The 24,000-nt window shown below is 45.7% G+C and overlaps 16 non-coding genes across 16 annotated transcripts; all 16 read left to right on the forward strand.

The window, feature by feature from the left end:
* The first annotated feature begins 6,774 nt into the window (after positions 1-6,774).
* Positions 6,775-6,846, forward strand: trnac-gca (transfer RNA cysteine (anticodon GCA)). Its single transcript has one exon. It is a non-coding gene; the product is annotated as a tRNA-Cys (tRNA).
* A 1,500-nt stretch (positions 6,847-8,346) lies between these two features.
* Positions 8,347-8,418, forward strand: trnac-gca (transfer RNA cysteine (anticodon GCA)). The gene has a single exon. It is a non-coding gene; the product is annotated as a tRNA-Cys (tRNA).
* Positions 8,419-8,554: 136 nt separating this feature from the next.
* On the forward strand, positions 8,555-8,626 carry trnac-gca (transfer RNA cysteine (anticodon GCA)). The gene has a single exon. It is a non-coding gene; the product is annotated as a tRNA-Cys (tRNA).
* A 2,037-nt stretch (positions 8,627-10,663) lies between these two features.
* trnac-gca (transfer RNA cysteine (anticodon GCA)) lies at positions 10,664-10,735 on the forward strand. The gene has a single exon. It is a non-coding gene; the product is annotated as a tRNA-Cys (tRNA).
* A 788-nt stretch (positions 10,736-11,523) lies between these two features.
* Positions 11,524-11,595, forward strand: trnac-gca (transfer RNA cysteine (anticodon GCA)). Its single transcript has one exon. It is a non-coding gene; the product is annotated as a tRNA-Cys (tRNA).
* Positions 11,596-12,566: 971 nt separating this feature from the next.
* trnac-gca (transfer RNA cysteine (anticodon GCA)) lies at positions 12,567-12,638 on the forward strand. The gene has a single exon. It is a non-coding gene; the product is annotated as a tRNA-Cys (tRNA).
* A 135-nt stretch (positions 12,639-12,773) lies between these two features.
* trnac-gca (transfer RNA cysteine (anticodon GCA)) lies at positions 12,774-12,845 on the forward strand. Its single transcript has one exon. It is a non-coding gene; the product is annotated as a tRNA-Cys (tRNA).
* A 544-nt stretch (positions 12,846-13,389) lies between these two features.
* Positions 13,390-13,461, forward strand: trnac-gca (transfer RNA cysteine (anticodon GCA)). The gene has a single exon. It is a non-coding gene; the product is annotated as a tRNA-Cys (tRNA).
* A 544-nt stretch (positions 13,462-14,005) lies between these two features.
* Positions 14,006-14,077, forward strand: trnac-gca (transfer RNA cysteine (anticodon GCA)). Its single transcript has one exon. It is a non-coding gene; the product is annotated as a tRNA-Cys (tRNA).
* A 353-nt stretch (positions 14,078-14,430) lies between these two features.
* Positions 14,431-14,505, forward strand: trnac-gca (transfer RNA cysteine (anticodon GCA)). Its single transcript has one exon. It is a non-coding gene; the product is annotated as a tRNA-Cys (tRNA).
* A 560-nt stretch (positions 14,506-15,065) lies between these two features.
* trnac-gca (transfer RNA cysteine (anticodon GCA)) lies at positions 15,066-15,137 on the forward strand. The gene has a single exon. It is a non-coding gene; the product is annotated as a tRNA-Cys (tRNA).
* Positions 15,138-15,278: 141 nt separating this feature from the next.
* Positions 15,279-15,350, forward strand: trnac-gca (transfer RNA cysteine (anticodon GCA)). The gene has a single exon. It is a non-coding gene; the product is annotated as a tRNA-Cys (tRNA).
* A 558-nt stretch (positions 15,351-15,908) lies between these two features.
* On the forward strand, positions 15,909-15,980 carry trnac-gca (transfer RNA cysteine (anticodon GCA)). The gene has a single exon. It is a non-coding gene; the product is annotated as a tRNA-Cys (tRNA).
* Positions 15,981-22,696: 6,716 nt separating this feature from the next.
* trnac-gca (transfer RNA cysteine (anticodon GCA)) lies at positions 22,697-22,768 on the forward strand. Its single transcript has one exon. It is a non-coding gene; the product is annotated as a tRNA-Cys (tRNA).
* A 569-nt stretch (positions 22,769-23,337) lies between these two features.
* On the forward strand, positions 23,338-23,409 carry trnac-gca (transfer RNA cysteine (anticodon GCA)). Its single transcript has one exon. It is a non-coding gene; the product is annotated as a tRNA-Cys (tRNA).
* A 138-nt stretch (positions 23,410-23,547) lies between these two features.
* On the forward strand, positions 23,548-23,619 carry trnac-gca (transfer RNA cysteine (anticodon GCA)). The gene has a single exon. It is a non-coding gene; the product is annotated as a tRNA-Cys (tRNA).
* The last annotated feature ends 381 nt before the right edge of the window (positions 23,620-24,000 follow it).

The raw sequence follows: 24,000 nt of genomic DNA on the forward strand, positions 1-24,000 counted from the left end.
GAAAAGAAGTGTGAAAACAAAAGTTTTATAAATCTGTGTGTAATATTAATGAAAAGTGCAATATGGGAGAGACGAACTGTGGCTAAAAAGGAAAAAATTCTGTTGAATGTTTGGACTGTGTTTAAAAGGAAAACGTCTCGGTTACGTATGTAACCCTCGTTCCCTGAGTAGGGAACGGAGACGTTACGTCGGATGACGACGAATGGGGTTTCGCTTAGAAAGCCTATCAACTTCGAGTATTACAAAACGAGCCAATGGCAAAGAAATGCCATGGGTCTGCGGAATTTGCATGACGTAACTCCGCCCCACCTCGTGGGTATAAAAGGAGGACGCCATTAACAGGCAGATATGTTTCTTCGCTGAGGAGCCAAGACTGAGCTCAGGCGATCCCCGCGGTACAGCGGAAAGTGGCAGGCAGACGTAACGTCTCCGTTCCCTACTCAGGGAACGAGGGTTACATACGTAACCGAGACGTTCCCTTTCGTTGTCACTCCGAGTTACGTCGGATGACGACGAATGGGGTTACCAGTCTAATCACGCCACCTTCTCAGCTGTCTTCCAGTGCCCTGCGTAAATCTGAGATCCCTGTCGTGAGACTGGCACGGACGAAGGACTCCTATTTAACACAGGAATACCAAGGTACACTGGGGAGCATATCCCAAAGTTTAGGGGAAATATGCAATTACTGCCAACCCAGAGGGGGGGGACTTAGAGAATACACATATGACCCGAAGGAGACATATGGAGAACACTGGGGTGTCCAGCCGCAGGTGGAATATTTCAACCCCAGGGGAGGCAAGGTGGCTTGCCAAGGGAAAGACACAAGCTCAAGAGGCTTACAGTGGAAATACACATGTGGGGGTCGCTCAGGGGAGGGACCATGCACACGGGAGGCACCTAGCCGACGCACAGGCAATAGACACTGGCACCAACGTCAGGAGTGCTGGAGGAACTCAGGGCTTTTCGGGGAAGCTCACCTGAGGAGAATATCGCACGTATCCAGTCCTTGGAGTTGAATGGCGAGCAAGCGAAGACACCTGAGCGGGTCCAGTACTAGCTGGTTGAAGCGAGTACATGAGAGGACACTGGCTCCACTCGGAGATTGTAGAATCTGGCGAATGTGTTAGGTGTCGCCCAGCCTGCAGCTCTGCAGATGTCTGTTAGCGAGGCGCCATGCGCTAGAGCCCAAGAGGATGCCACACTCCGGGTGGAGTGGGCGGTCACACCAAGGGGGCACGGTCGACCTTGCTGCTGGTATGCCAAGGCAATGGCGTCCACTATCCAGTGAGACAACCTTTGCTTGGAGAGAGCCTTTCCCTTCAGCTTCCCACCATAACAGACAAAGAGCTGGTCTGAGGTCCTGAAACACTGCGTCCTGTCTACATAGGCGCGGAGGGCGCGTACTGGACAGAGCAGTGCCAAGGCTGGGTCTGCCTCCTCCGGGGGCAGCGCTTGCAGGTTCACCACCTGGTCCCGGAAGGGAGTGGTAGGAGCCTTGGGCACATATCCAGGCCGGGGTCTCAGGATCACGTGAGAGTAAGCCGGCCCAAATTCCAGGCACGCTTCGTCAACGGAGAATGCATGCAAGTCCCCCACCCTCTTGATGGAGGCCAATGCAACCAGGAGCGCTGTCTTCATAGACAGGAACTTAAGCTCCACTGATTGCAAAGGCTCAAAGGGAGCACTCCGCAGGGCAGTTAGAACCACTGAGAGGTCCCAAGAGGGAACGAGAGGAGGACGAGGAGGATTCAGTCTCCTCGCTCCTCTCAGGAACCTGATGATCAGGTCGTGCCTTCCAACAGACTTACCTTCGACTGGGTCATGGTGTGCGGCAATAGCGGCAACATAGACTTTCAGGGTGGAGGGAGACAGCCTTCGCTCCAGCCTATCTTGAAGGAAGGACAGCACGACACTAATCGAACATCTCCGGGGGTCTTCTTGAAGAGAAGAGCACCAGTTGACGAAGAGGTTCCACTTCAACGCGTAGACGTGTCTCGTGGACGACGCTCTAGCGGAAGTGATGGTAGCCGCCACCGTAGGTGGAAGGGTACTCAAACCTGCTTCGTCCCGTCCAGGAGCCACACGTGGAGGTTCCAAAGATCGGGACGAGGGTGCCATAGGGTGCCCCGTCCCTGAGAAAGGAGGTCCTTCCTCAGGGGAATCGGCCAGGGAGGTGCTGTCGCGAGGAATACTAGTTCGGAGAACCAGGTCCGGGCGGGCCAGTATGGCGCGACCAGAATGACCTGCTCCTCGTCCTCCCTGACCTTGCGCAGGGTCTGCGCAAGAAGGCTCACTGGGGGAAACGCATATTTGCGGCCCCGCGGCCAGCTGTGCGCCAGTGCATCCGTGCCGAGCGTGCCCTCGGTCAGGGAATAGTACAGGGCGCAATGGGTCGAGTCGTGAGAGGCAAACAGATCTATCTGTGCATCCCCGAACTGGTCCCAAATCAGCTGAACCGACTGGGGATGGAGTCGCCAATCTCCCGGGAGGGGCTGAAGCCGTGAGAGCTCGTCGGCTGCACAGTTCAGGGCTCCGGGGATGTAAATGGCATGAAGCGACCTCAGATGCTTCTGACTCCATATGAGGAGGTGGCGGGCGAGTTGCGACATACGGCGGGAGCGTAGACCACCTTGATGGTTGATGTACGCTACAGTGGCGGTATTGTCTGAACGGACTAGTACGTGTTGGTTCTTGAGCACGGCCCGGAAGCGGCGCAGAGCAAGACGTACGGCCAGCAACTCGAGGCAATTGATGTGCCAGAGGCGGCGGGGTCCTGTCCAGGAACCCGCGGCAGCACGTCAATTGCACATGGCACCCCAGCCCGTGGAGGAGGCATCTGTCGTTACAACAACATGCCGCGAAGCTCGTTCCAGGGGCACTCCGGCCCGTAGAAAACTGAGGTCCGACCACGGGGTGAAGGTCTGACGGCAGGACGGAGTAACAGTTACTCGGAAGGTGCCGTGTTGCCATGCCCACCTCGGGACTCGGTCGCGAAGCCAAAGCTGAAGCGGTCTCATATGAAGCAATCCGAGCGGTGTTGCCACGGCTGCAGATGCCATATGCCCCAGGAGCCTCTGAAAGAGTTTCAGTGGAACCGTACTCTTGCCCTCGAACTGTCTCAGGCAAGTCAGCAGTGACTGCGCGCGCTCGCTCGTAAGCTGCGCGGACATGGCGACCGAGTCGATGTCCATACCGAGAAAAGAGATCCTCTGCACGGGGCAAAGTTTGCTCTTTTCCCAGTTGACCCGAAGGCCCAGACGAGCTAGGTGCCGGAGCACTAGGTCCCTGTGTTCGCATACCTGGTCTCGAGAGTGAGCTGGGATCAGCCAGTCGTCGATGTAGTTCAGGATACGAACCCCGTGTTCCCGAAGGGGAACAAGGGCTGCCTCGACGACCTTCGTGAAGACGCGAGGAGACAGGGCTAGCCCGAAAGGGAGAACCGCGTACTGGTATGCCTGCCCCTCGAAGGCAAACCGAAGGAACGGTCTGTGTCGAGGGAGAATGGAGACATGAAAGTAGGCGTCCTTCAGGTCGATTGCTGCAAACCAATCCTGGGGCCGCACACATCCGAGAATTTGTTTGGCAGTGAGCATCTTGAACGGCAGCCTGTGAAGGGAACGGTTCAGCACACGCAGGTCCATGATTGGTCGTAACCCACCGGTTTTCTTGGGGACAATGAAGTACGGGCTGGAGAAGCCGGTCCTCATCTCGGCCGGAGGGACGGTCTCGATCGCACCCTTCGCCAGCAGGGTGGCGATCTCTGCTCTCATGATAGGGGCGTTGCCACCGACCAAAGTGGAGCGGACTCCCCTGAAGCGGGGAGGAGACCGCGCGAACTGAATCGCGTAGCCGAGCCTGATCGTCCGTGCGACCCAGCGGGACAGGAGGGAGAGCTCTAGCCAGGCTCCCAAAAACTGTACCAGCGGGGTCATACGGACCACAGACTTCCCACCGATGGTGCAGCAGGGCGGAATGACTGGCCCGGACGTGGACGGCATAGCGGCCCGGTGTGGGGGCACAGTCATTAACCGCGCCCTGACAGAGGAGACCAGGGAAGGAAGAACGTTCCACGGGGGTCTGCTCTGCCAGGGGGCTGGCGACAGAGGCGGAAGGGAGCGGCACGGTCCGGGGACGGCGCGCACTGCCAGCCGGCTCTGGGACAGAGGGGGACGAGGGGTGCACGGCTCGGAGGCGCCGCACCGTGTCGTCCGAGAACTCTGTGTGCTCAGGGATGGGAATGTTACTTCTTTCTTTAACCACATTAGGGTGCTGCCCACCCGTGGGTGAGCAGCGGGGAGTGGAGAACAAAAGATTCTCCCCCGGCCCTCCACCGGGGGAAGGAGTGGTCCTGCTACCATCTCCTGAGAAGTAATTTTCAGCATCCCTGAGCAGCCCGTCTCAGGAGCGCCGCTTGGCCCGGCGTTTAGCGGGGGGCGGGGCTGGAGAGGGCTGGGGCACCTTCTTACGGCTTCCTCCGCGACCGGGCCTGGGTGGAGGCTGCTGCTTGGGCCGGGCGGGAGGGGCGGGAGCCGCAGGAGGGCGCCCTCGGCGGCGAACAGACTGAGGGATCTGCCCGGTCGGCTGGGTGGAGGCAGCAGCGGGCCGTCGGGGCAGAATGTGCCTAATGGCCTCAGTCTGTTTCTGGGTGGTGGAGAACTGTTGGGCGAAATCCTCCACCGCACCGCCGAATAGGCCGGCCTGGGACATGGGGGATTCGAGCAGGCGAGAGCGCTCAGCGTCCCGCATGTCAGCCAGGGTTCAGCCACAAGTGTCTCTCCTGGACCACAGCTGTGGACATCACCAGACCCAGGGAGCGTGCGGTCACCTACGTCGCCCGGAGGGCGAGGTCGGTGGCGGCGCGCAGCTCATCGAAGAGCCCTGGGTCCGTCCTACCCTCGTGCATGTCCCTTAGCATCTGCGCCTGATAGACCTGCAGAGTGGCCATGGCATGCAAAGAGGCAGCCGCCTGTCCCGCCGCTCTGTAGGACTTCGCCACTAGGGTAGACGAGAACCTACAGGCCTTGGATGGGTGCTTAGGCTCGCCGCGAGAAGAGGCACTCTGAGGACACAACTGCATCGCAACAGAGCGCTCAACCGGGGGGAGCCCAGTGTACCCACGGGCGGCTGCCCCATCGAGGGGAGGAAAGGCGGATGAAATCAACGAGCGGTCGCGGGAAGACATGGGAGTCTTCCAGGACTTCGAGATTTCATCATGCACGTCCGGGAAGAAAGGTATTGGGGCAGGCTGAGGACGGGAAGCTGCAGCTGCACCCAAAAACCAATCGTCCAGCCGCGAGCGCTCAGGACAGGGTGGAGGGTTCCACTCCAAACCAATGCTCGCGGCCGCCCGGGAAAGCATGGCCGTCATCTCTGGATCAGACTGAGCCACAGCCGTATTCACACCCGAGGGTGGCAGCTGTGACGAGTCGTCACTTCCAGACGAATCAGACCCGCCTAGTGATGCTGCGATCGACATCGCATCTTCCTCTGGAGCGCCAAAGGACACCCGCGGGACCTCAAAGGACGGTCCCGCGATGATCCCCTGAACGCTCGCGGGTTGCAACACTGGAGAAGGTGCTGCGGGGCACGGACACATAGTCGGCGCTTTGTTCCACACAGTCACCCTCAGATCACCCTGGCCACCAGCCGAAGTAGAGCCTCTCGAGGAGGCGCTAGATCGGGGTGTGGATGAGGGGACTCTCACTCTTGCGAGATCCTTGAGTCTCGATCTAAGTGTTGCGATGGTCATGTTCCCACAGAAAGAACATGACTCATCCACGAGCGCTGCTTTAGCGTGATCAAAGCCCAAACACACCAAGCAGCGCTCGTGCCCATCAGAGTCAGATACCAGTCGACCGCAACCAGAAGTGCACGGGCGAGGCATCTTTAAAAAGACGTGCCGCGTGCAAGCTCTTTTTGTGAGAGAAACTCAGTGCTGAAGCGCCCGCGGAGAACACACTCGCTGGCAAACCACACTCAGATAAGCAGGAAGTGTGCACTCGCCGGGAGATCGCCGTCACACCAACACTGGAGAGTTGCTCGTCTCATAAGAAGCTGACAATCAGAGATAGCTTAAGGAGTGAAGAATTACACTTGGCTCCGAAGCGAAAACATATCTGCCTGTTGCTGGCGTCCTCCTTTTATACCCACGAGGTGGGGCGGAGTTACGTCATGCAAATTCCGCAGACCCATGGCATTTCTTTGCCATTGGCTCGTTTTGTAATACTCGAAGTTGATAGGCTTTCTAAGCGAAACCCCATTCGTCGTCATCCGACGTAACTCGGAGTGACAACGAAAGGGAACTGAATTATATATGGAAAGACTCTATTTGTATTTTAAAGGTGAAAATATTGTGCATGTTTTTATGATGTTTTTACCCCAAAAGTTTGTTGTGTTTTAAAAGATTTAATGTGGAAGCTGCCCGGAAGTGAAGGAGTTTTTAAAAAAAAAATGTGTATGTAAATGAAAGATATGTGATGTAGAGATGTTTGTAGAAGAAAATATGTATTTTTTATTGTATTTATTTTTATTGTATTTTATTGATTGAAATTTCTTAATAAAAAAAAATTAAAAAAAAAAAAGCATTTGACTGCAGATCAAGAGGTCCCCGGTTCAAATCAGAGTGCCCCCTTTATCATGTCCCAATCTGAATGTGATGTTTGGTACTTTTATCCTTGTTCACGACAAGCCAAACACATTGTTTGTTTACCTTCTACAGATGAATTTAAGAAAATTACTGGAATTTTTTTTTACTATGGAAAAAGTTGGTTGATAGGGGGTATAGCTCAGTGGTAGAGAATTTGACTGCAGATCAAGAGGTCCCCGGATCAAATCCGAGTGCCCCCATTATCATGTCCAAATCTGATTGTGATCTTTGGTACTGTTATCCTAGTTCACGACAAGCCAAGCACATTGTTATTTTACCTACTACAGATGAATTTAAGAATCCAAGGTTTTCTGAGGTTTCCGAGGTTTTCTGAAAGGGGGTATAGCTCAGTGGTATTGCATTTGACTGCAGTTCTAGAGGTCCCTGGTTCAAATCCGAGTGCCCCCTCTCTCATGTCCCAATCCGAATGTGATCTTTGGTACTGTTGTCAGTTCACGACAAGCCAAGCACATTTTTCTTTTCCCTTCTACAGACGACTTTAAGAAAATGACTGGATTTTTATACCTTGAAAAGGGTTTCCTGAAAGGAAATATAGCTCAGTGGTAGAGCATTTGACTGCAGATCAAGAGGTCCCTGGTTCAAATCTGACTGTCCCTTTGTCATGTCCCAATCTGATGTGATGTTTGGTGTGGTAATGCTAGTGTCAAACACTTTGTTCTTTTACCTGCTACAGATGCATTTAAGAAAATGACTGGTATCTTTTTTACTTTGGAAAAAGTTGATTGAAAGGGTGTATAGCTTAGTGGTTGAGCATTTGACAGCAGATACAGAGGTTCCCGGTTCAAATCGAAAGGTGGTATAGCTCAGTGGTTGAGCATTTGACAGCAGATACAGAGGTCCCCGGTTCAAATCCGATTGTCCCCTTTATCATGTCCCAATCTGAATGTGATCTTTGGTGTGGTAATGCTAGTGTCAAACACTTTGTTCTTTTACCTGCTACAGATGCATTTAAGAAAATGACTGGTATCTTTTTTACTTTGGAAAAAGTTGATTTAAAGGGGGTATAGCTCAGTGGTTGAGCATTTGACGGCAGTTCTAGAGGTCCCTGGTTCAAATCCGAGTGCCCCCTCTCTCATGTCCCAATCCGAATGTGATCTTTGGTACTGTTGTCAGTTCACGACAAGCCAAGCATATTTTTCTTTTCCCTTCTACAGACGACTTTAAGAAAATGACTGGATTTTTATACCTTGAAAAGGGTTTCCTGAAAGGAAATATAGCTCAGTGGTAGAGCATTTGACTGCAGATCAAGAGGTCCCTGGTTCAAATCTGACTGTCCCTTTATCATGTCCCAATCTGATGTGATGTTTGGTGTGGTAATGCTAGTGTCAAACACTTTGTTCTTTTACCTGCTACAGATGCATTTAAGAAAATGACTGGTATCTTTTTTACTTTGGAAAAAGTTGATTGAAAGGGTGTATAGCTTAGTGGTTGAGCATTTGACAGCAGATACAGAGGTTCCCGGTTCAAATTGAAAGGGGGTATAGCTCAGTGGTTGAGCATTTGACAGCAGATACAGAGGTCCCCGGTTCAAATCCGATTGTCCCCTTTATCATGTCCCAATCTGAATGTGATCTTTGGTGTGGTAATGCTAGTGTCAAACACTTTGTTCTTTTACCTGCTACAGATGCATTTAAGAAAATGACTGGTATCTTTTTTACTTTGGAAAAAGTTGATTGAAAGGGGGTATAGCTCAGTGGTTGAGCATTTGACTGCAGATCAAGAGGTCCCCGGTTCAAATCCGAGTGCCCTCTTTCTCATGTCCCAATGTGATCTTTGGTACTTTTATCCTTGTTCACGACAAGCCAAGCACATTGGTCTTTTACTTTCTAAAGATGAACTTAAGAAAATTACTGGGTTTTTTTTTACTTTGGAAAAAGTTAATTGAAAGGGGGTATTGCTCAGTGGTAGAGCATTTGACTGCAGATCAGGAGGTCCCCGGTTCAAATCCGAGTGCCCCCTTTATCATGTCCCAATCTGAATGTGTTACTTGGTGCTGCTATCCTAGTTCACAACAAGCCAATCATTTGCTCTTTTACCTTCTACTGACGAATTTAAGAAAATTACTGGGATTTAGTTTTTACATTGAAAAAGGTTTTCTGAAAGTAGTTATAGCTCAGTGGTATAGCATTTGACTGCAGATCAAGAGGTGCCTGGTTAAAATCTGATTTTCCCCTTTATCATGTCCCAATCTGAATGTGATCTTTGGCGTGATAATGCTAGTGTCAAACACTTTGTTCTTTTACCTGCTACAGATGCATTTAAGAAAATGACTGGGATTTTTTTTACTTTGGAAAAATTTAATTTAAAGGGGGTATAGCTCAGTGGTAGAGCATTTATCTGCAGATCGAGATGTCTCAGGTCGAAATGCAAGAGTCCCCTTTATCATGTCCCAATCTGAATGTGTTACTTGATGCTGCTATCCTAGTTTACAACAAGCCAAACATTTGTTCTTTTACTTTCTACTGATGAATTTAAGAAAATTACTGGGATTTTTTTTACTTTGGAAAAAGTTAATTTTTAAGGGGTTATAGCTCAGTGGTAGAGCATTTAACTGCAGATCAAGAGGTCCCCGGTTCAAATCTAAGTGCCCCCTTTATCATGTACCAATCTGAATGTGATCTTTGGTACTGTTATCCTAGTTCACGACAAGCCAAGCACATTGTTCTTTTACCTTCTACAGATGAATTTAAGAATCCAAGGTTTTCTGAGGTTTTTGTGGTATTCTGAAAGGGGGTATAGCTCAGTGGTATTGCATTTGACTGCAGTTCTAGAGGTCCCTGGTTCAAATCCGAGTGCCCCCTTTCTCATGTCCCCGTCTGAATATGATCTTTGGTACTGATGTCCTAGTTCACGACATGCCAAGCACATTTTACTTTTCCCTTCTACAGACGACTTTAAGAAAATGACTGGATTTTTTTTTTTACTTTGGAAAAAGTTAATTGAAAGGGGGTATAGGTCCGTGGTAGAGCATTTGGCTGCAGATCAAGAGGTCCACGGTTCAAATTCGAGTGTCCTCTTTATCATGTCCCAATCTGAATGTGATCTTTGGTGCTGCTATCTAGTTCACAACAAGCCAAACACATTGTTCTTTTACCTTCTACTGAGGAATTTAAAAAAATGACTGGGATTTTTTTACCTTGAAAAAGGTCTTCTGAAAGGAGTTATAGCTGAGTGGTAGAGTATTTGAATGCAGATCAAGAGGTCCCCTGTTCAAATCTGGTTGTCCCCTTTATCATGTCCCAATCTGAATGTGATCTTTGGTGTGGTAATGCTAGTGTCAAACACTTTGTTCTTTTACCTGCTACAGATGCATTTAAGAAAATGACTGGGATTTTTTTTACTTTGGAAAAAGTTGATTGAAAGGGGGTATAGCTCAGTGGCAGAGCATTTGACTGCAGATTAAAAGGTCCCCAGTTCAAACCGAGTGCCCCCTTTGTCACGTACAAATCTGAATGGGATCCTTGGTACTGTTATCCTAGTTCACTACAAACCAAACACATTGTTCTTTTACCTTCTACAGACGACTTTAATAAAATTACTGGGAATTTATTTTTACTTTGAAAAGTGTTCTCTGAAAGGGGGTATAGCTCAGTGGTAGAGCATTTATCTGCAGATCGAGATGTCTCAGGTTGAAGTGCACGGGTCCCTTTTATCATGTCCCAATCTGAATGTGTTACTTGATGCTGCTCTCCTAGTTCACAACAAGACAAACATTTGCTCTTTTACCTTCTACTGACGAATTTAAGAAAATTACTGGGATTTAGTTTTTACCTTAAAAAAAGGTTTTCTGAAAGGAGTTGTAGCTCAGTGGTATGGCATTTGACTGCAGATCAAGAGGTCCCCGGTTCAAATCCGATTTTCCCCTTTATCATGTCCCAATCTGAATGTGATCTTTGGCGTGATAATGCTAGTGTCAAACACTTTGTTCTTTTACCTGCTACAGATGCATTTAAGAAAATTACTGTTTTTTTTTTTACTTTGGAAAAGTTAATTAAAGGGGGTATAGCTCAGTGGTAGAGCTTTTGACTGCAGATCAAGAGGTCCCCGGTTCAAATCTGAGTGTCCTCTTTATCATGTCCCAATCTGAATGTGATCTTTGGTGCTGCTATCTAGTTCCCAACAAGCCACACACATTATGCTTTTACCTTCTACTGACGAATTTAAGGAAATTACTGGGATTTTTTTTTACCTTGAAAAAGGTTTTCTGAAAGGAAATATAGCTCAGTGGTAGAGCATTTGACTGCAGATCAAGAGGTCCCCGGATCAAATCCGAGTGCCCAAATTATCATGTCCAAATCTGATTGTGATCTTTGGTACTGTTATCCTAGTTCACGACAAGCCAAGCACATTGTTATTTTACCTTCTACAGATGAATTTAAGAATCCAAGGTTTTCTGAGGTTTCTGTGGTTTTCTGAGGTTTTCTGAGGTTTTCTGAAAGGGGGTATAGTTCAGTGGTATTGCATTTGACTGCAGTTCTAGAGGTCCCTGGTTCAAATCCGAGTGCCCCCTTTCTCATGTCCCCATCTAAATGTGATCTTTGGTACTGATGTCCTAGTTCACGACAAGCCAAGCACATTTTTCTTTTCCCTTCTACAGACGACTTTAAGAAAATGACTGGGATTTTTTTACCTTGAAAAAGGTCTTCTGAAAGGAGTTATAGCTCAGTGGTAGAGTATTTGAATACAGATCAAGAGGTCCCCTGTTCAAATCTGATGGTCCCCTTTATCATGTCCCAATCTGAATGTGATCTTTGGTGTGGTAATGCTAGTGTCAAACACTTTGTTTTTTTACCTGCTACAGATGCATTTAAGAAAATGACTGGGATTTTTTTTACTTTGGAAAAAGTTGATTGAAAGGGGGTATAGCTCAGTGGTAGAGCATTTGACTGCAGATTAAGAGGTCCCCAGTTCAAATCCGAGTGCCCCCTTTGTCACGTACCAATCTGAATGTGATCTTTGGTACTGTTTTCCTAGTTCACTACAAACCAAACACATTGTTCTTTTACCTTCTACAGAAGACTTTAATAAAATTACTGGGATTTTTTTTTACTTTGAAAAGGGTTCTCGGAAAGGGGGTATAGCTCAGTGGTAGAGCATCTATCTGCAGATCAAGAGGTCCCCAGTTCAATTCTGAGTGCCCCCTTTATCATATACCAATCTGAATGTGATCTTTGGTACTGTTATCCTAGCTCACTACAAACCAAACACATTGTTCTTTTACCTTCTACAGACGACTTTAAGAAAATTACTGGGATTTTTTTTTACTTTGAAAAGGGTTCTCTGAAAGGGGGTATAGCTCAGTGGTAGAGCATTTATCTGCAGATCGAGATGTCTCAGGTTGAAATGCAAGGGTCCTCTTTATCATGTCCCAATCTGAATGTGTTACTTGATGCTGCTATCCTAGTTCACAACAAGCCAAACATTTGTTCTTTTACCTTCTACTGATGAATTTAAGAAAATTACTGGGATTTTATTTACTTTGAAAAATGTTTTCTGAAAGGGGGTGTAGCTCATTGGTAGAGCATTTATCTGCAGATCGAGATGTCTCAGGTTGAAATGCAAGGGTCCCCTTTATCATGTCCCAATCTGAATGTGTTACTTGATGCTGCTATCCTAGTTCACAACTAGCCAAACATTTGCTCTTTTACCTTCTACTGAGGAATTTAAGAAAATTACTGGGATTTAGTTTTTACCTTGAAAAATGTTTTCTGAATGGAGTTATAAATCAGTGGTTCAAAGCCCCGGTTCAAATCCAATTGTCCCCTTTATCATGTCCCAATCTGAATGTGATCTTTGGCGTGATAATGCTAGTGTCAAACACTTTGTTCTTTTACCTACTAGAGATGCATTTAAGAAAATTACTGGGATTTTTTTTTACTTTGGAAAAAGCTGCTTCAAAGGGGGTATAGCTCAGTGGTAGAGCATTTGACTGCAGATCAAGAGGTCCCCGGTTCAAACCCGAGTGCCCCCTTTATCATGTCCCAATGTGATCTTTGGTACTTTATCCTTGTTCACGACAAGCCAAACACATTGTTCATTTCCCTTCTACAGATGAATTTAAGAAAATTACTGGGATTTTTTTTTACTTTGGAAAAGTTAATTTAAAGGGGGTATAGCTCAGTGGTAGAGCATTTGACTGCAGATCAAGAGGTCCCCGGTTCAAATCCGAGTGCCCCCTTTATTATGTACCAATCTGAATGTGATCTTTTGTGCTGTTATCCTAGCTCACTACAAACCAAACACATTGTTCTTTTACCTTCTACAGACGACTTTAAGAAAATTACTGGGATTTTTTTTTACTTTGAAAAGGGTTCTCTGAAAGGGGGTATAGCTCAGTGGTAGAGCATTTATCTGCAGATCGAGATGTCTCAGGTTGAAATGCAAGGGTCCCCTTTATCATGTCCCAATCTGAATGTGTTACTTGATGCTGCTATCCTAGTTCACAACAAGCCAAACATTTGCTCTTTTACCTTCTAGAGACGAATTTAAGAAAATTACTGGGATTTAGCTTTTACCTTGAAAAAGGTTTTCTGAATGGAGTTATAAATCAGTGGTTCAAATCCCCGGTTCAAATCTGATTGTCCCCTTTATCATGCCCCAATCTGAATATGATCTTTGGCGTGATAATGCTAGTGTCAAACACTTTGTTCTTTTACCTGCTAGATATGCATTTAAGAAAATGACTGTGATTTTTTTTTTACTTTGGAAAAAGTTAATTTAAAGGGGGTATAGCTCAGTGGTAGAGCATTTGACTGCAGATCAAGAGGTCCCCGGTTCAAATCCGAGTGCCCCCTTTATCATGTACCAATCTGAATGTGATCTTTTGTGCTGTTATCCTAGCTGACTACAAGCCAAACATTTCTTCTGTTACCTTCTACTGATGAATTTAAGAAAATTACTGGGATTTAGTTTTTACTTTGAAAAGGGTTCTCTGAAAGGGGGTATAGATCAGTGGTAGAGCATTTATCTGCAGATCGAGATGTCTCAGGTTGAAATGCAAGGGTGCCCTTTATCATGTCCCAATCTGAATGTGTTACTTGATGCTGCTATCCTAGTTCACAACAAGCCAAACATTTGCTCTTTTACCTTCTACAGACGAATTTAAGAAAATTACTGGGATTTAGCTTTTACCTTGAAAAAGGTTTTCTGAATGGAGTTATAAATCAGTGGTTCAAATCCCCGGTTCAAATCTGATTGTCCCCTTTATCATGCCCCAATCTGAATGTGATCTTTGGCGTGATAATGCTAGTGTCAAACACTTTGTTCTTTTACCTGCTAGAGATGCATTTAAGAAAATGACTGAGATTTTTTTTTTACTTTGGAAAAAGTTAATTTAAAGGGGGTATAGCTCAGTGGTTGAGCATTTGACTGCAGATCAAGAGGTCCCCGGTTCAATTCCGAGTGCCCCCTTTATCATGTCCCAATCTGAATGTGTTACTTGATGCTGCTAACCTAGTTCACAACAAGCCAAACATTTGTTCTGTTACCTTCTACTGATGAATTTAAGAAAATTACTGGGATTTTATTTACTTTGAAAAAGGTTTTCTGAAAGGGGGTGTAGCTCAGTGGTAGAGCATTTGACTGCAGATCAAGAGGTCCACGATTCAAATCCAAGTGACCCTTTTATCATGTCGCAATCTGAATGTGATCTTTGGTACTGTTATCGTAGTTCACGACAAGCCAAGCACATTGTTCTTTACCTTCTACAGACAACTTTAAGAAAATTACTGGGATTTTTTTACTTTGGAAAAAGTTAATTGAAAGGGGGTATAGCTCAGTGGTAGAGCATTTGACTGCAGATCAAGAGTTCAAATCCGGTTCAAATCCGAATGCCCCCTTTATCATGTCCCAATGTGATCTTTGGTACTTTTATCCTTGTTCACGACAAGACAAACACATTGTTCATTTACCTTCTACAGATGAATCTAAGAAAATTACTGGGATATTTTTTTACTTTGGAAAAAGTTAATTGAAATGGGATATAGCTCAGTGGCAGAGCATTTATCTGCAGATCGAGATGTCTCAGGTTGAATCCAAGTGTCCCCTTTATCATGTCCCAATCTGAATGTGTTACTTGGTGCTGCTATCCTAGTTCACAACAAGCCAAACATTTGTTCTTTTACCTTCTACTGACGAATTTAAGAAAATGACTGGGATTTTTTTTTACTTCGAAAAAGGTTTTCTGAAAGGGGGTATAGCCCAGTGGTAGAGCATTTGACTGCAGATCAAGAGGTCCCTGGTTCTTATCCGAGTGCCCCCTTTATCATGTCCCAATGTGATCTTTGGTACTTTTATCCTTGTTCACGACAAGCCAAACACATTGTTCATTTACCTTCTACAGATGAGTTTAAGAAAATTACTGGGATTTTTTTTTTACTTTAGAAAAAGTTAATTTAAAGGGGGTATAGCTCAGTGGTAGAGCATTTAACTGCAGATCAAGAGGTCCCCGGTTCAAATCCGAGTGCCCCCTTTATCAAGTACCAATCTGAATGTGAACTTTGTTACTGTTATCCTAGCTCACTACAAACCAAACACATTGTTCTTTTACCTTCTACAGACGACTTTAAGAAAATTACTGGGATTTTTTTACTTTGGAAAAAGTTAATTGAAAGGGTGTATAGCTCAGTGGTAGAGCATTTGACTGCAGATCAAGAGGTCCTCGGTTCAAATCCGAGTGCCCCCTTTATCATGTCCCAATGTGATCTTTGGTACTTTTATCCTTGTTCACGACAAGACAAACACATTGTTCATTTACCTCCTACAGATGAATTTAAGAAAATTACTGGGATTTTTTTTTACTTTGGAAAAAGTTAATTGAAATGGGATATAGCTCAGTGGCAGAGCATTTATCTGCAGATCGAGATGTCTCAGTTTGAATCCAAGTGTCCCCTTTATCATGTCCCAATCTGAATGTGTTACTTGGTGCTGCTATCCTAGTTCACAACAAGCCAAACATTTGTTCTTTTACCTTCTACTGACGAATTTAAGAAAATGACTGGGATTTTTTTTACTTCGAAAAAGGTTTTCTGAAAGGGGGTATAGCCCAGTGGTAGAGCGTTTGACTGCAGATCAAGAGATCCCTGGTTCTTATCCGAGTGCCCCCTTTATCATCTCCCAATGTGATCTTTGGTACTTTTATCCTTGTTCACGACAAGCCAAACACATTGTTCATTTATCTTCTACAGATGAATTTAAGAAAATTACTGGGATTTTTTTTTACTTTGGAAAAAGTTAATTTAAAGGGGGTATAGCTCAGTGGTAGAGCATTTGACTGCAGATCAAGAGGTCCCCGGTTCAAATCCGAGTGCCCCCTTTATCAAGTACCAATCTGAATGTGAACTTTGTTACTGTTATCCTAGCTCACTACAAACCAAACACATTGTTCTTTTACCTTCTACAGACGACTTTAAGAAAATTACTGGGATTTTTTTTACTTTGAAAAGGGTTCTCTGAAAGGGGGTATAGCTCAGTGGAAGAGCATTTATCTGCAGATCGAGATGTCTCAGGTTGAAATGCAAGGGTCCCCTTTATCATGTCCCAATCTGAATGTGTTACTTGATGCTGCTATCCTTGTTCACAACAAGGCAAACATTTGCTCTTTTACCTTCTACTGAGGAATTTAGGAAAATTACTGGGATTTAGTTTTTACCTTGAAAAAGGTTTTCTGAATGGAGTTATAAATCAGTGGTTCAAATCCCCGGTTCAAATCCGATTGTCCCCTTTATCATGTCCCAATCTGAATGACCCTCATTTATCAAAAGTGCGTACACCAAATTTCCAGCGTACCCCTGGCGTACACCCAAAACCACGGTGACTTTTATATTGATCAATATCGACGTTGGCGTACAGCACGCTCAAATCCTACGCCAGGTCAGGAGGTGGTGTACATGTATGCACGTTTTGAATTAGTGCGGAAATGCGCAGAAAAACAATTCCTAACACCACAAAACGCACTGACAAACTAAAAGATATGAGGAGCTCTTTTCCAAAACGCGATAAACGCCATTTTTAAAAATAAATTTGTATTTTTTTTCTATTAATAAACTAGTGTTGTGTCTCCAAAGATGAAATTGATGATCACCATCTCCGTAGTCCGTAGTGAACGCGCCTATAGAGAGAGTAGCCTATTTCTTTTCGTTTATAATTGTTTCGTTTAAAGACATTTCAAGCTTTCTTTATAGATATATTTCTCATGTCTGTGAGGCATATGCTGAGTTTCGGTTAATTTGAGATGAGATGCGCTCCAGTTCACGTGCAATGCAAGAGACCGCGCCTGCGCCTCCATGTCATGACTCATGATTATATTGTCTGCTATTTGCTTCTTATTTATTAAATCCAGGGAATTGGTTGATGAAAAAATTATTACAATTAAGATACAATTTTACAAAACGAAATTCAATTTAAAGAAAGGCTTTCTACAAAACAAAACTTAATTAAGTGGCCAAAATCATGTCTGAGCATGTCTCCCGATATATTGCGCATCCTATCTTAGCCTATGTTCACTTTTCATAATCAACATAGATGGGGAAAAAATAACATTATTATTTTTTAACAAATATGAAACTAAATGCACTTAGTTAATGGCTACAACACGTAGCCTAATAGTAGGCCTGAATATTGTTATTACTTTTTTCAAGTTCGGCACGAATTACTATTAGCCTAAATGTGTTACTAAATGATTTGAATGTATTTTTAACATTATTGTATTTAAGGACTGTATTTGTGTGTTATTTTTAAATTATTTGCTTTATGTGGTGGACAATATTGGAATGTGACATTGGAAATATTTATTTTATTTTTACTATTTAATTTATTTTACTATTTATTTTGTTTGGCTTTTATTTATTTCATGCAGTTGCACTTATTTAATTTATATTAATTTATAGTATGAGTCCCTGATTATATGTTGCATGTTCTCTTGTTGTTGTTTTTTTAGACAAAAAATGTATGGATTTATAGCGTTTTGAAAAAAAATACAATTAACTTTGAATTTATCATCAACAATATTGTTGTTTGATTTAATAATAATTTTTCATGATGGTGATGGTCTCGATCTCCAGAGGAGTGTCTCCTCTTTGCCATCTTCCGTGTGTCCATGGCGTAAAATGAGGGTGCGGGGGAAGCGGATACTTGAATATATGGGGCGTGTTATTCTAATGACGATAGTTTTCAGCCGCGCCATTTATCAAGGGCAGGTATTGCGTACACCTGGATTTCAAAGGAACGCACAGCTTCATAAATCAGGCGGTGAGAGGAGTGTAAGCATAATCTTACGCCAACATATACGCCCGTTTCTACGCAAGAATGATAAATGAGGGCCAATGTGATCTTTGGCGTGATAATGCTAGTGTCAAACACTTTGTTCTATTTCGTTCTTCCTGACCGCCAGAGGCAGTGCTTCACACTGAATACTATCTCTCGTTGCAATGCATAGGTCGAGCCTAATACAAACAATGTCCCTCGTGACCAGGATGACTCGGGGTGCTCCTCTATTTAACCCCGTGACTTCCTGCAGACTGTCCCTATAATCTTCTCGCGTGCACGTATGCAGGTCGTAGATTATGTAGAAAAAAAAAGAAAAAAAACTCGAATCCGTTCTTTACAGCTTCGCAACAGAAAATATTTGTTGGTGTCTCGCGACTGCGCGTCCTCCAGAGGCTGCAACGGATTCATTGATTACGAAATAAGCAACACGGCTGGTGAGTTTGTTTACATTGATGCTGGGGTTCGTTCTCGTTTTCCTGGCATTGTGTTGGTCGCTAGACAGAGTGTTTTCGCTCGTTGAAAGGGCCATAATAACTTGCAGCTGTAGGTAAGTTAGTAAGACCACGCTTGGAGGGTGTGCACTCTGTATAGCGGTTGGTATCTGAGCTACAATAGCTGCATACTCATCTATTGTGTTATTGAATGAGACTAGCATTGCTGTAAAAAAAAAGGGGTGCCCCTTGTGTATGTATATATGTATATATATGTATATATATATATAACAATATAAACACAATAAGTATAGGATAATATATATATATATATATATATGTATATATATATTATTTTTTTTTTTTTTTTTTGGGAGGATAACCATGGTGGAAGGGCTTTTGGGGGAGTCGCTACCTCCACCCCCACCACGTAAAACAAGTAAGCGTAAAAATACTGAATCAACCAGTGCTTCCGCTGGTATAAGACCCAAGGAAGACCCTTTAGGGAAGAAGGTGGATGTGCTGTCGGCTGAGTTTGCTCAGATTAAGGCTTTGCTTATGAAGTTGCAACCGGGCGAGAGACTAGTATCTTCAGTCGAAGCCCCTGCTATGGAGTCGCCCATTGGGGAGGAGGAGCAAAGATGCTGGGCTAACCCTAGGTCGCTTACTACTTACGTAGTGTCCAGGTGAATCAGACCAGGCAGCAGTTTGCTGACCTGAGGAGAGTTCCACAGGCTCACTTAAATTACCGTCAGCCTTCTAGGGGGTATGAACTACCACGCTCTACGGTTTCAACACGCTCAGGTGATGTTCACAGGGGCCAGCCTCCGAGATCACCGCGAGTAGGGAATTCTGCTCAGCGGCCCCGGGCTCGGGGTCAGCAAGTATTTCAGGCCCCTAGGGGTAGAGCACCTGGCCAACGGCCCACCAGGGATGCTAGAGGCCATGGACGTAGGTCCTGAAGGTCCGCGGCCGGCCGTCGGACAGTTTTCTTATCAGCAGCTCAGTTACTGGGAATCAACAACTTCCGACCCATGGGTTATAGCAACACTAACCCAAGGGTACAAGCTGCAGTTCCGACGGCGGCCACCCGCCTTCAAAGGGGTCAGGATGACTGTAGTCTCAGACCCCAACAGTTCACTTGCCTTAAGACAAGAAGTAGCACAACTCCTGGAGAAAGGTGCCATCGAACCAGTAGATTGGTCAGAACTGCTAGGTGGGTTCTTCTCCATTTACTTCATCATTCCAAAGAAAGATGGCGGTGTAAGGCCCATACTCGACCTTCGCGGCCTCAAGTTCCTGAAGGTCTTACCATTTCGTATGTTGCGCATAACCGATGTTCTTCAGGCGGTCAAGCAGCAGCACTGGTTTACTACGGTAGACCTAAAGGATGCTTACTTCCATGTTCCAATTGCTCCTCAACACAGGGCGTTCCTCCGATTTGCATTCCAGGACCAGGTCTATCAATTCCGTGTCCTCCCATTCGGCCTTTCTCTGTCGCCACGAGTCTTCAACAGATGCATAGCGGCCGCACTTGCTCCAATCCAAGCCACAGGGCTACAGGTGCTTCCATACTTGGACGACTGGCTCCTTTTCTCCCACTCTCAGGAGCAGGCAGTGTTAGAAATCACACAGCTGCTCGCAGATATTACTCGACTGGGCCTTTCTGTGAATTTCAGCAAGAGCCGATTAATTCCAAGTCAGTCTGTGAGGTTCCTAGGTCTCACGCTGGACTCACGGTCAATGAAAGCCACTCCATCAGAACAACGAGTGGACAATATACTACTCCTCCTTCAACGGTTTCGGAGGCAGGCCAGACTTCCATTCAGGTGCTTCCTCAGGCTCACAGGTATGTTGGTGGCAGCAGCGGCAGTCATACCATTGGGCCTCCTTTCACTACGCCCCTTTCAAATATGGGTGAACAGTCTCCACTTGAACCCCAGTTGGCACAGGAACAGGTTGATCAAGGTGACACAGCAATGCCTTCTGGCCCTGAAGTCTTGGAGGAGCAGATTGTATCTGACCGAGGGGGTTGTTCTGGGCATGATTCCCTCTCGGAGGGAGATAGTCCAGACCGATGCGTCCCTTACTGGCTGGGGGGCAGTCTGGCAACACAGAGAAGTCACAGGACAGTGGGGACCTCGGGGAAAAAGGCGAGAATATAAATACCCTCGAACTTCGTGCAGTTCTGCGAGCTCGGAAGCACCTCGCTCCGTTTTTGAAGGGCAGACATATCCTCGTCAGGTCGGACAACAAATCAGTGGTTTATCACATCAACCATCAAGGGGGCACAAGGTCCAGCCAATCCCTTCAAGTATCACAGGAACTGCTGACTTGGGCCTTCCCTCACTTTGCAAGCATCAGAGCAATGCATATCCCAGGGGTATCAAACGTGGTTCCAGATTTCTTGTCACGCCACAGAATTCCATCGACGGAGTGGAGGCTCAACCCGGAAGTGGTAGAGATGATATGGCAGCGGTTTGGCAGGGCAGAAGTGGACCTATTTACCTCGGCGACAACGACCCACTGCCGTCTCTGGTTCTCTCTAGCGGAGGAATCCAGTCCGCTGGGGCAAGATGCTCTAGCCCACGCCTGGCCAGATCGGTTACTCTATGCCTTTCCCCCCGATACCGATGATCGGGGTGACTGTTCACAGGGTTCTTCAAGAGCACCACAGGCTGCTGCTAGTGGCGCCAAACTGGCCGGGGAGACCGTGGTTTCCAGTGATGTACAGGCTCCTAGACAGGGATCCTTGGACCCTTCCCAGGAGAAAGGATCTCCTCCAGCAGTTGGAGGGTCAGATTTGGCACGCGAACCCAAACCGCCTGAAGCTCTGTGTGTGGCCTCTGAGGGGCCGGAACCACTCTTTGGAGCCTGCGATCAAAGGGTCCAGAACACCATATTGAACTCTAGAGCACCTTCCACCAGGAGTGCTTATGCCTATCGATGGAAGCTTTTCTCTGAGTGGTGTTCGGAGCAAGCAGTGGTCCCAGAGCACTGCCCTGTTCCTCTGGTTTTACGTTTTCTGCAGTCCCTATTAGAAAATAATAGAGCAGCTGCTACTTTAAGAGTTTATGTGGCTGCAATTTCAGCACATCACGTACGAATAGATGGTCAGCAATTGGGTTCTCATGCTTTGGTTACTCAGTTTCTTAGAGGTGCTCCGCGACTGCGCCCCCCTCAGTCCATTAGGGTTTCTTTATGGGACCTGGGCCTAGTCTTAAAGTCTCTTACATTGCCCCCGTTTGAACCTTTAGAGCAGAGCGATCTGAAGTGGATCTCATTGAAGGCAGCATTTCTCTTGGCCATTGCTTCGACTAAGCGGGTGAGTGAACTCCACGCGTTATCAGTTAACGCATCCTGTATGCGTTGGAACGCAGATGGCTCAGTCGTGACGTTATGGCCCAACCCAGCATTTCTCCCCAAGCGACTTTCTGCCCTTTTTAGAAACCAGGCTATTGAGCTGGCAGTGTTTAATCCTCCAATGTCAAACGCGCTGGAAGAAAGTGGAAGCAAACTGCTGTGCCCAGTAAGAGCTCTCCGAGGCTATCTGAGAGCCACGGAAGTTTTTCGAAAATCAGACCAACTTTTTCTCTGTTACGGGGGCCCGAAAAGAGGTCAGCCCCTCTCAAAGCAAAGATTGTCGCAATGGGTAGTTGAGGTTATCACCCACGCATACACATCTAATAAATATCCAGTGCCTTTGGGGGTGAGTTGCCATTCGACAAGAGGAATATCAACGTCTTGGGCTGCATTAAAAGGGGTCCTTCTAAGTGACATCTGTGCAGCAGCTACGTGGTCATCAAAAAATACATTTGCCAGATACTACAGGGTAAATGTGGCTGCTTCCGGTAATATTGGAACAGCTGTCCTCTCCGGACCCTCAACTTCCTCTTAACGGTGAGTAGGACCTCCTCGTGACCTTGTTGTTATAAGTCATCCAGTGTGAAGCACTGCCTCTGGCGGTCAGGAAGAACGAAATAGAACGAGAGTTACGTATGTAACTGCGGTTCTATGAGTTCTGGATGACCGCCAGAGCTTTCTGTCACTCTGAGTCAGGCGAGAAGATTCCGTAGGGACAGTCTGCAGGAAGTCACGGGGTTAAATAGAGGAGCACCCCGAGTCATCATGGTCATGAGGGACATTGTTTGTATTAGACTCGACCTATGCATTGCAACGAGAGATAGTATCCAGTGTGAAGCACTGCCTCTGGCGGTCATCCAGAACTCATAGTACCGCAGTTACATACGTAACTCTCGTTCCTTTACCTGCTAGAGATGCATTTAAGAAAATGACTGGGATTTTTTTTTACTTTGGAAAAAGTTAATTTAAAGGGTGTATAGCTCAGTGGTGGAGCATTTGACTGCAGATCAAGAGGTCCCCGGTTCAAATCCGAGTGCCCCCTTTATCAAGTACCAATCTGAATGTGATCTTTGGTACTATTATCCTAGCTCACTACAAACCAAACACATTGTTCTTTTACCTTCTACAGACAACTTTAAGAAAATTACTGGGATTTTTTTTACTTTGGAAAAAGTTAATTGAAAGGGGGTATAGCTCAGTGGTAGAGCATTTATCTGCAGATCGAGATGTCTCAGGTTGAAATGCAAGGGTCCCCTTTATCCTGTCCCAATCTGAATTTGTTACTTGATGCTGCTAACCTAGTTCACAACAAGCCAAACATTTGTTCTGTTACCTTCTACTGATGAATTTAAGAAAATTACTGGGATTTTATTTACTTTGAAAAAGGTTTTCTGAAAGGGGGTGTAGCTCAGTGGTAGAGAATTTGACTGCAGATCAAGAAGTCCACAATTCAAATCCAAGTGCCCCCTTTATCATGTCGCAATCTGAATGTGATCTTTGGTACTGTTATCGTAGTTCACGACAAGCCAGGCACATTATTCTTTTACCTTCTACAGACAACTTTAAGAAAATTACTGGGATTTTTTTTACTTTGGATAAAGTCGACTGAAAGGGGGTATAGCTCAGTGGTAGAGCATTTGACTGCAGATCAAGAGGTCCCCGGTTCAAATCCGAGTGCCCCCTTTATCATGTCCCAATGTGATCTTTGGTACTTTTATCCTTGTTCACGACAAGCCAAACACATTGTTCATTTACCTTCTACAGATGAATTTAAGAAAATTACTGGGATTTTTTTTTTACTTTGGAAAAAGAAAATTTAAAGGGGGTATAGCTCAGTGGTAGAGCATTTGACTGCAGATCAAGAGGTCCCCGGTTCAAATCCGAGTGCCCCCTTTATCAAGTACCAATCTGAATGTGATCTTTGGTACTGTTATCCTAGCTCACTACAAACCAAACACATTGTTCTTTTACCTTCTACAGACAACTTTAAGAAAATTACTGGGATTTTTTTTTACTTTGGAAAAAGTTAATTGAAAGGGGGTATAGCTCAGTGGTAGAGCATTTATCTGCAGATCGAGATGTCTCAGGTTGAAATGCAAGGGTCCCCTTTATCATATCCCAATCTGAATGTGTTACTTGATGCTGCTATCCTAGTTCACAACAAGCCAAATATTTGTTCTGTTACCTTCTACTGACGACTTTAGGAAAATTACTGGGATTTAGTTTTTACCTTGAAAAAGGTTTTCTGAATGGAGTTATAAATCAGTGGTTCAA

This window comes from Siphateles boraxobius, unplaced genomic scaffold, assembly GCF_051911475.1.
Source record: "Siphateles boraxobius isolate OS27281-9 unplaced genomic scaffold, OSU_SipBor_1 5, whole genome shotgun sequence".
Taxonomy (NCBI): Eukaryota; Metazoa; Chordata; class Actinopteri; order Cypriniformes; family Leuciscidae; genus Siphateles; species Siphateles boraxobius.